A 10,016-nucleotide genomic window follows, 5' to 3' on the forward strand; every position below is an offset into this window, starting at 1 on the left:
TAAAGCCTTCCACATCCCAGTCAGAATTCTCAGGGCTCAAGCCCTAGCCCTGCTTCTGCTTCTGGCTTCCTGCTAACAGAACCCTGGGAGGCAGCAGCTGATGGCTCAAGTACTTGAGTCCCTGCCACCTGTGTGGGAGACCCACACTGAGTTCCTGGCTTCAGCCTGACCCAGCTCTGGTTGGTGCAGACATTTGAGGAATGAGCAATAAATGGAAGGGCTCTCTCTGCCTTGCAAATAAACAAAAATAAATATACAGACATTTACTTAAGGTGTCTTGCTCACTTTTAAATGATTTCCCTTTTCACAGTAAAATGCCTAACTGTCCTCTTTAGTTACAATGCATGTTTTGCTCTCCATGTCCACTCCTGAGCTCCAAGTACTGGCAGCTCACCCTAGCATGCTGACTGGTTCCAATGTTCAAGTACTCATCGCCCATTCTCTTTTGGTGGGTCTACTGGAAAGAAAGGAGAGTATCTACAGTAGTTAATATCTTACTGTTGCTCTTGCTGTCCACCTGCAGGCCTGAAGGATGATCAGCTGAATACACACTGTGATGTTCTGGACGTAGTTTCCAAACTTCAGTCACTTTGCAGTGGAGGGACTCTGTCCTCGTCAATCACCTGAAAGCCTGCAGGAGTAGGGAGAAGCTGTGTTTGAAGAATTCACAAATACAGTGCATTGAAGCCAACCACTACCACCCCCACCACACCCCTACTTCAGGGTTCTGGCAAATCCCAAACCAGGAGTTTGGGACCAGCAGTGGTTCAGGAGGTGACCTCAACTCCTTACTCTGAACAGCTCCAAAGTGCCTGGTGCACCCAGCGGGAGCTCAGCGCCTCGACCTCCCTCCCTCCTGCCCTTGCCACCAGGACACCCAGCTCCCAGAGCCTCCAGGAGGCCTGCAGCAGACCCGCAGGTCCAGGTGCACTGGGTTGTGCATCCAGAGAAAACCCAAAATACAGGCCCAGCTCAAGTGTCACCTCCCCACAAAGTCTCTGTATCCTACTCCCTCCCGGAAGGCTGCGGGCCAGCACTCAGAACTGGGAGTCGCGGCATTTGGGGTTCACCCATGCTCCCATGAAGAAAGATGCCCCCGTGGGAACCCCACTCCACCTGTGGGCAGGGCTGGGGAAGGAGTGCCAAGTAAGCCTCCACCCTAGGACTGCAGCCTGGGAAAGTCCAGGGCCCCAGCGCCCTTGCCGGACATGGGGTCTCACTAAGTGTGCTCTGAGCCAGGGCCTCAGCCATCAGCAGCTCTCTTGGTTCCAGAATCTGCTGCAGGACAGCTCAGGCTCCGCCCAGCGGGGAACCTTGGGCCAATCCTTCCTGCACTGGGGCAGGACCAGCGCTGCCAGACCCGCCCCATGTAGGCTGGCTATAAAGGCGGTGGTCATTGGTGGGCAGCTGGTAGTTGTGGTGTAGGCTGGTGATGTGGGTCGTTTAGCTTCTTGGCTGTTTTGTACCTTGGGGCTAGAATGCAGGTGGTGGCCCCTGAGTCAGGAGGGTCAGGAGAAGAAGAGACAGACCTGGTAGTGTGACCGCCCACCTCTCCTGCCAGCCCTGCTGGCTGAGGCTTGCAGCACGTGCTGCGCTTGGGGAAGTAATGAAGGCCAAGTCTCATCAGGAAAACCAAGTGCGCGGTGCTGATTTACTCACTGACACAGCATCTGTGTGGTCTGCATGGGCAGACAGGGGGAAGGGTTTCGTAGGAGGGCGCTGTTGGCACACTGGGCCGCATGCAGCTGCCTGCTATAGGCATCCAGGGCAGCAGAGTCCTGCAGGGTCCCTAGAGTCCTGGACATGCTGTGCCTTCCATCATCCACCCTCCTGCACTGATGCTGGGGGAAGTGCTTCTGCGGTTGATATCTCATTTGAATCCATGGTCATTTTCTCATGATGGGATGATCTCACACAGTGACAATCATGGGACAAATCACTGTTCTGCAGCATCTTCCTACCAGGAGCATTGCAGGTAGACAGGGGGCCACGGGTGACCAATGGCACCTCCTGTGCATGGTCTCTGGCCCATCCAGGACCGAAGGTGGAAAGGAAAGGAGAGGAGCCGGCTCAAGGGAGTTCTGCTGTGGGTTCCATCAGGTGCAAAATGTCTCCCGATTGCGGTTAACCTTGCAGGGAAATTGTTTCCTTTTGTGGGCCAGAGACCCCATCTGCTTTATTAGCTGTGCAGTGTATTGATAATTAAAATTTGGGCAGTCCTATCTTTAGTCCTCACAGTGTAGTTACATTCTGAGGAACTGATGAAACTGCTCAGTACTTCGGGGCTGAGTGTAATATTAGGTGGGTAAGCCTGTTGTTGGCTTTTGGTTTATAGCTATTGGGCAACTTTATTTGGTAAAAATGCATTCAGGCTCAGTAGTGTATTCAAGGATGACCACTTAGTGAATTGTCTTTTTTTTAAGAATAAGAGTATTGAAGACCGGGTTGAGCTACCTATGGCAAAACTCCACCATTCCTGGGAAGGCCACAATTGGCAAGAAAAGCAGGTAGCAAGCTTTCATCAAGTAAGTTGAGATTCCTGTGTTTGCAATCTGAAGAGCTCACTGCTGAGCTGGGAGGGGAACTGCTCTGAGCACAACTCATTAGAGAACTGCTCTTGCAGACCTTCCCTGAAGGAAGCACTGTTGTGGTCAGAAGCATTCCAGGAGCTGCTGGCCAGCAATTGTGAATTAGGCTTGAATTGAATCCATTGCAAGTATCACAAGAGTGCAGAAAGGCTGTGTCCTCAAATGAGCAGCTCACCAGGGAGAATTTGACTTAACCTAGAAGGTCTGTTTATCTCCGCTTATTTCGCAGCATATTCACACCAGGTGGGGAAGATAAATCAGCCTTCAGCTCTGCAATGGCAGTGCTCTTGGTTGAGGCTGAGGATGCTTTTCATTGCATGCAGTGTTTGCAAGAGACTTAGTTCCCTGAGGATTTATGCCTCTCCTGTAAATACATTTTTGGCACTAAAACAAACTGAAGTATTTCTGTTTTAGTAGTATGGAACCAATGAAGTATTTTGCCTACAGGCATCTATGTCTTTAAAGAGCTAAATCTGCAGGATTACAGGATTGAGTAAAAACGAGAATAGCTAATCCTAGTACTAGAAAAGCACAAGGGATTATTTGATCATTAGCTTCCTCATATTCCTCATGTTTCTTTTTATTTTTCTGCCTGCTCTTCCCTACATACAGATGGTCTGGCTGTATTGGAGGCTTTTCTAAAAACTGAATTCTGTGAAGAAAATATAGGCTACTGGCTGGCTTGTGAAAACTTCCAAAAAAGATCCACCCACCCCAGAAGCCATCCTTATATCCAAGATAAATATATACACTCTGCTTAGAAAAAGGCCCAAAAGAGGTAAGACACAATTCCTCATTTCAGCATAAAGAGTACACTCTTGACATCAAGATGCAGCAAAAGAAGTAAAGACATAAGACTAAAGCAAGGGCCAGGGAATCTGAAAAGCTTCCTCTCCTGGTGTCCTGTCTTTCAAATAAGTCTCCCCAGACCTGGCAGGTGGAGGTCATCACACATTACCGCTTCTAATTTTCACTTTCAAAGAGCAGAGCCCCCTTCTCTAATAAAGGATTATGAGTGATGTTTGTCTCAGATGAACATGCTTTCAAACCAAAACTCTTATTATCCAAAATATAAAAGAAGCTATGACTCCCAGCTTTACAACTGCCTGGAAAAGGGTGTATTACTTGATGGAGAATAACTTTTTGAAGTTGTATTTATTTGCAAGGCATAGTTACAGAGAGAAAAAGAGAGGGAAAGACAGAGGTCCATCTGCTGACTCACTCCCTAAATGGACACAATGGCCAGGGCTGGGCCAGGCTGAAGCCAGCAGCTTCCTCCAGGTCTCCCATGTGGGGGCAGAGGACCAAGTGCTTGGGCCATTCTCTGCTGCTTTACCCAGCAAGGAGCTAGGGAAGAAGTAGAGCAGCTGGGAGTCAAACTGGCATCCATGTGGGATGTTATTGCTGCAGGCAGCAGTGTAACTTGCTATGCCACAACACCAGCCCTCAGAAAGAACTCTTATCCCTGGTCTTTCTTTTGAGTCAGAATGCTACCAGGATTTGTGTTGAAAACCACAGATCACCACAGAACCCCATGAGAAGAAAAAGGAGCCCCAGAGTAGAGGACATGTTCTGTTTCCTAAGGCAGAAGTTTTTGACTGCCAGAGACGAACATTCAATTCAGCCTGGGTGTTTGGGAAATATACCTCGCAACTGGGGATTCCAGTTCAGGTAGTAAATCAGGAAGCTGGTGACTGTCCAGGAGATGCCTGTATGAGAACAGCTTCCACCACCGTGAAGACACAGGCAGGAAATACGTGGTCTGAGTGGGGTGGGTCTCACTGGAAAAGCAGGACTCTGAGATGGAAGATAATGCAATGGAATGCTGTTGTTCCAGACTCACTTAAAATCAATAGGTCTGGGATTCTGTGGCCTTAGCTACCTAGCTCTACATCTTTCCTTAAATGCATCCAGGTTACCACATGGTTTTAGTTCTAGGTTTTAAGTCCAAACTAATGTAACATGTTTATTATGTAGAATCATCCATTCTATTGCTGTGTATTACTGAAGCTGAAGTGATGTTTGAATTGTTAAATGGTATATAAAATAGTGAGTGCTCATGTGTAGAAAACCACAGTGGCTGTTCCAAGTGCCAAACACTCTTGAAGGCCGTTAAGCTTTGAAGTGGTCTTTGAATATTTGAATACATTTATTTTGATAACTAATGTCATTGAATACTCAGAGTCCAGGTGTGAGTTGATTTGATTTTGGTAACTGGAAATATGACCAACATAAGATCTTTGTAGTAGAGAAGAAGCATGCATTACTGAATCTGTTCAGGGATCACAAAGTGACCTGAATTGACCAGTTTGGGGTGGAAATCCCTAAGGCATGACTGGGCCTGGGCTGGGCTGCTGTGGGTGGGGCAGAAGGAGAGGGGAGGTGCCTGGGACCTGCTGGCCAAGGCTGCAGGTGTTCCTATTGGCCCCTGGTCACCCGTGGGGCCTCAGCCCCTCTCACAATGGAACCACACATGCACCTCAGATCGTTTTTACCCCTAATTCCACTTTAAAGAAAAGTTTATCAAGGCTGGCACCATGGTTTGGGGTGCAACCAGAACTGCAGGGCCTGCATCACAGTTGCTGATTCAAGTCCCTGCCGCCCAAATTCCTGTCCCACTCCAGCCAACAGGTGCAGTGGTGATGGACAGGTGCTTGGACCCCACACCACATGGGAGAACTGGAAGGGGGCTCATCAGCCTTCAGCCTCACCCAAACATTGGGGGATCAAACCAGCAGATGGAAGACCCCTGTCTCTATGCCTTTCAAATAAATCTCTTAAAATAAATAAAAAAGAAATGCAAAAATAAAAAAGAACCAGCTAAATAGAAGTGAACTGTATGGAGACAAACACCAATATTACATTACTCAACTCTCCACTGCTCCAATGAACAAAGAAGACAAATAAGAGGGATATAGGCCTCCCCTTTTTTGTTATGCTTCCCTTGGTTCTAACTAGCATGGGCTTGCAGAAAATGCACAAGGAATCCATTCTCTTCTGTGGTCAATACATGATCTCAGAATTTCCTTTATTCATTTGCCTAACAGATTTTGATTATGTTACTCTAAGGAAAGGGAAGGCAACAAAACTGCCCTTTTCCCCCATTTTAAAAATCTATTATTTATTTGAAAGGCAGAGTTACAGAGAAGTCGTAGAGACAGATCTTCCATCTGCTGGTTCACTTCCCAAATTGACCTCAGCTGAGCCAATCTAAAGCCAGGTGCTTCTTCCAGGCCTCCCACATGAATGCAGTAGTTCAAGCACTTGGGCCACCTTCTGATGCTTTCCCAGGCACATTAGCAGGGAGCTAGATTGGAAGTGGAGCAGCTGGGAGTTGAATCAGCACCCATATGGGATGCTGGCACAGCAGGCCATGGCTTTACCCATTGTGTTGGTACTGTGTGTGTGTCTGTGTGTGTGTATGTATTTTTATTTCAAAGACTCATTTATTTATTTGAAAGGCAAGGTTAGAGAGGGAGAGACATAAGAAAAGAGATCTTTCAACCTCTGGTTCACTCCCCAAATGTCCACAACAGCAGAGGCTGGGCCAAGCCAAAACCTGGAGGCTGAACAGCAGATAATCTTCAGTTATTAATTTAAAATGAATAGGCTGTAGCTGGTGCTGTGGCATATAAGGTGAAGCCACCACCTGCAGTGCTGGCATCCCCTATGGGCACTGGTTCATATCCCAGCTGCTCTGCTTCTAATCTAGCTCCCTGCTAATGTGTCTGGGAAAGCAGCAGGAGATGGCCCAAATACTTGGGCCCCTGAATCCATGTGGGAGAACTGGAAGAAGCACCTGGCTTTGGATTAGCCCAGCTCCAGCTGCTTGCAGCCATGTGGGGAGTAAAACAGCAGACAGAATATCTTTTTATTTCTGTGTCTCTCTCTATAATTCTGTCTTTCAAATTAATAAATAAATCTTTAAAAAGGGTTTATTAACATATACTATAATCCAATCCAGGAACAGTAAGAGAAGCATTAAATATTGCTACCTATATTTTTATTTATTTTTTATTTTTTAATTGTTTAAACTTTTATTTAGTAAATATAATTTTCCAAAGTACAGTTTATGGATTACAAAGGCTTCCCCCCCATAACTTCCCTCCCAACAGCACCCCTCCCATCTCCCACTCCCTCTCCCATTCCATTCATATCAAGATTAATTTTCAATTATCTTTATACACAGAAGATCGATTTAGTTTATATTAAGTTAAGATTTCATCAGTTTGCAGCACACAGAACATAAAGTGTAAAATACTGTTTGAGTACTAGTTATAGCATTACTTCACATTGGACAACACATTAAGGACAGAGATCCCACATAAGGAGTAAGCACACAGTGATTCCTGTTGTTGACTGAACAATCTGACACTCTTGTTTATGGCATCAGAAATCTCCCTGGGCTCTAGTCATGAGTTGCCAAGGCTATGGAAGCCTCTTGAGTTCACTGAGTTCGATCTTACTTAGACAAGGTCATAGTCAAAGTGGAAGTTCTCTCCTCCCTTCAGAGAAAGGTACCTCCTTCTTTGATGGCCTGTTCTTTCTACTGGGATCTCACTCACAGAGATCTTTTATTTAGGTCCTTTTTTTTTCTTTTTTGCCAGAGTGGCTTTCTGCTGCTCCTCCGCACGCGGAGGAGCCACACCGGACCGGACGCTTGTTGTTCCCTTTTTTTACAAGTCCTTTCTATAGTAAAGTAAGAATAAGTAAACAGCAAACTCCCAAAGCAAGAATGAGTAGAGAGAAGTGAGAAAGAACGAAGTAACGAACTTCCCCGTGAACTCTCCAACGCACGCTCCAACCAACCCACACCACCATGCCATCTCTCTCCTCCTATATAGTCCTCTCCACCAATCCGTGCTCTGCTACCCACACGCCGAGCGTGCCGCTCTCCTCCAATCAGGAGCGGCTCTTGCAGCTTATCAAGTTGGTAAGGGGCAGCTGGGTAGAAGTTGTACGCTCCTCTCCCAGCGCCACATTGTGGGAGAGCAGATGCATAGAATAAGTCTTAATTCCAGTAACAGTATAGTCCGAGTTGCTCCCCACAGATCCCCCTTTCTTTTTAATTTTTTGGCGTTGATACGCACCTGTGTAAAGTTCAGCGTGATCTTCATGCTATTGACTGTCTTGTTTGTCGTGCTACTTCAGAGTTCGTTGAAAAATGTCCCATATTCAAGATCCCAGGGATTGGTTATTCATTGTTTTTCTTCCTCAAATAGAGTTTTTTTCTTCTAGCTCTTCTGCTGGTAGGTTTACCAACCGAATTCTTCTCTCAGGGGTCCATATTGGTTGTGCCACACCCTGTGGAAAAAAACAAACGGCGCCTCGTATTCTTCTGAGTAAGGGGAATGGGCCTTTCCATTGGTTGTCCTGTAAATCCTTCCACATTACCCACTGTATTGATTCCTTATCAGCTGATTGAGCATGCATTTCTGCAGGTGTTTTACCATTCTTTTTCTTGTTCAAAAAATTAATTGTATAAAGAGCTAGGGCCAAGGCATCCTTGTTGGATGTGGCCATTTCCCCTATTCCCCCTTTTTGTTTAATTATTAAATTTTTAAAATATAAGTGAGTGCGTTCTACCACAGCTTGCCCTTGTGGATTGTATGGAATACCGGTAATATGGGAGATTCTGAATTCTTTCAAAAATGCAGCAAAACGAGTTGATGTATACGCTGGGCCGTTATCCGTTTTGATCACATGAGGAACTCCCCAGGCTGCAAAAGCCTGCAAGCAGTGTTGGATTACTTGTTGTACTCCTTCTTTATTCATGGCTGTGGCCATAACTACACCTGAATATGTATCTACAGTGACGTGAACACAGCTTTGTCGCCCAAAAGAGGGGATATGTGTAACGTCCATCTGCCAGATATGTCCTGGTTTAAGGCCACGGGGATTGGCTCCCGCAGGAATCTTTGGAACTATGGTAACAACGCACTTTTCACAGGATCTAATAATATCTTCTGCTTGCTTGCGGGGAATATTAAATTTAAAACTTAAAGTGTGGGTGTTAACATGCCATTTAGAGTGATATTCTTTAGCTTGTTCCAAAGCGGTGCATGCAAGCAAGAATCTTGAATAATGATCTGCCATCATGTTTCCTCGAGTAAGTGGGCCAGGTAAATTAGAATGAGCTCTTATGTGGCCTATGTAAATAGCATGCTCTCTTTGATTTAATAACCCCTGAATTTCACTTAAATAAGAATAGACTGAGGAGGATTTAAGAATAAGGCACTGTGTAGCAAGCATCTGAACTGCATTCACCACATATGCACTATCAGACAAAATATTCATGGGTGCGCTCTCTCTGCGTAATACTGTTGTGATAATAGCTAATTCTGCATGTTGTGGAGAAGGGGATGCTGTTAAGACAAAATATCGCTGATTGTTAAATATAGCTGCTCCTGTTCCGCCTTTAGCTCCATCCGTAAATATGGTAACTGCCCCTTGAATTGGATCCCTTCACACCTTCTGCACCCGTTTTATTGAAACCTGTGTGCAGAAGTTAACAAATGGATGGCGAGGGTAGTGATTGTCAATCTCTATTTGTAGAATGAGAACTATGTATGCCCATTGCCAGCATTCCCTTGTAAAGGCTTCTACTGCCTCTTGAGCAAAGGGAACTACACATCGCTTTGGAGTCTTCCCCGCCATTTCTGTCACCTTTTTTATTGCTGTTAATATCAAATCAGCCACCGCTATGCCTTGGGTGTATAGTACACGCGGTGCATGTGAATGTGGGTATACAAACAACAAGGGTCCTCCTTGCCAAATGACTGCGAAGGGATACAGCTGTTCCATAAAAATTAATATTTCTAGGGCTTGTTGTGGATCACATCTTTCCATCTGCATTGCTTTAATTTGTTTTTCGATTTTCTGTAACGCCAAGTGGGCTTCTTTTGTCAATCTACGAGGGGAATCAAGCTGGGCATCTCCTTCTAAAATATTGAATAATGGCATCATATCTTCGGTGGTTAATTTACAATAGGGCCTCAACCAATTTAAATTGCCACATAATTTTTGGAAGTCATTAAGGGTCTGCAACCCATCTATTGCAATTTCAAATTCTAATGGGGTCACCTTTTCAGAAGTTACTTTAAGCCCTAAGTACTGTACTACTTCCCCTTTTTGTATCTTCTCTGGCGCTACTTGTAACCCAACTTTTTCCAAATATAATAACAGCAGCTTATATGCTTCCATAAGGTGACTTTCACTTTCAGCCATTATTAACAAATCATCCATGTAGTGTAAAATTTGTACTTTTGGGCACTGTTGTCGAACCGGCTCTACTGCCTGGTCAACATATAGCTGGCATATGGCAGGACTGTTAGTCATTCCTTGGGGAAGCACCTTCCATTCATATCTTTTGTCGGGACCTTGATGATTAATGGAAGGTACGGTGAAAGCAAACCTCTGAATGTCTTG

General features: G+C 45.4%; 1 long non-coding RNA gene across 3 annotated transcripts in view; it reads right to left on the minus strand.

Annotated features, from left to right (window-relative positions):
- LOC149122699 (uncharacterized) overlaps positions 1 to 2,292 on the minus strand; it is a 31,084-nt gene extending 28,792 nt beyond the window's left edge. Inside the window, exons 1-2 of one of the 3 annotated variants that reach the window (XR_016219352.1) lie at positions 1,467 to 2,292; positions 499 to 631 (exon numbers count right to left, since the gene is read on the minus strand). This is a non-coding gene — a long non-coding RNA (uncharacterized LOC149122699). Of the gene's footprint in view, positions 1 to 498; positions 632 to 1,116; positions 1,429 to 1,466 lie in introns of those variants that run through there. The other 2 variants (XR_016219353.1, XR_016219351.1) reach the window with 2 other exon arrangements.
- Positions 2,293 to 10,016: the final 7,724 nt, after the last annotated feature.

Source organism: Oryctolagus cuniculus, chromosome 13 (genome assembly GCF_051225735.1).
Source record: "Oryctolagus cuniculus isolate XC-2025 breed Fujian yellow rabbit chromosome 13, ASM5122573v1, whole genome shotgun sequence".
Taxonomy (NCBI): Eukaryota; Metazoa; Chordata; class Mammalia; order Lagomorpha; family Leporidae; genus Oryctolagus; species Oryctolagus cuniculus.